Source organism: Triticum dicoccoides, unplaced genomic scaffold, assembly GCF_002162155.2.
Source record: "Triticum dicoccoides isolate Atlit2015 ecotype Zavitan unplaced genomic scaffold, WEW_v2.0 scaffold30956, whole genome shotgun sequence".
Taxonomy (NCBI): Eukaryota; Viridiplantae; Streptophyta; class Magnoliopsida; order Poales; family Poaceae; genus Triticum; species Triticum dicoccoides.
Genome location: NW_021262219.1, coordinates 1 through 749, shown reverse-complemented (window position 1 = coordinate 749; position 749 = coordinate 1). Strand labels below are relative to the sequence as shown.

The following is a 749-nucleotide window of genomic DNA, read 5'->3' as shown; positions in this document are numbered from 1 at the left end:
GGAAGTCCTCGTGTTGCATTCCCTTTTTAATTTTTTTCGCGCCGCTTGCAAAACAAAACGCACGTGTAAGTAATATATTTACCGTGTTTTATTATTTTGCACGAGTGCGGTAAGTCATAGCTGGGTGCTCACGATTCACGGGTCCAGCGTCGGCGTTGTGGCGCGGCAAGCGTGCACTGGTGCGGTTGAGAGGGAGGGGTGGAAACCGCGTTAAACTCGTCTCCGTAGTTGAGAGGGAGCGGCCAAAGCAACGTACAATCTTCTTTATAGTGGAGCTGGGAGGGGCAAGGATAAGGGACGAAGACCGGGGTAACATGTCGGATGCGATCATACCAGCACTAAAGCACCGGATCCCATCAAAACTCCGAAGTTAAGCGTGCTAGGGCGAGAGTAGTACTAGGATGGGTGACCTCCTGGGAAGTCCTCGTGTTGCATTCCCTTTTTAATTTTTTTCGCGCCGCTTGCAAAACAAAACGCACGTGTAAGTAATATATTTACCGTGTTTTATTATTTTGCACGAGTGCGGTAAGTCATAGCTGGGTGCTCACGATTCACGGGTCCAGCGTCGGCGTTGTGGCGCGGCAAGCGTGCACTGGTGCGGTTGAGAGGGAGGGGTGGAAACCGCGTTAAACTCGTCTCCGTAGTTGAGAGGGAGCGGCCAAAGCAATGTACAATCGTCTTTGTAGTGGAGCTGGGAGGGGCAAGGATAAGGGACGAAGACCGGGGTAACATGTTGGATGCGATCATAC

The 749-nt window shown here is 51.5% G+C and overlaps 1 non-coding gene across 1 annotated transcript; it reads left to right on the top strand.

The window, feature by feature from the left end:
- Positions 1-319: 319 nt before the first annotated feature.
- On the top strand, positions 320-438 carry LOC119345830. Its single transcript, XR_005167213.1, has one exon. It is a non-coding gene; the product is annotated as a 5S ribosomal RNA (ribosomal RNA).
- The last annotated feature ends 311 nt before the right edge of the window (positions 439-749 follow it).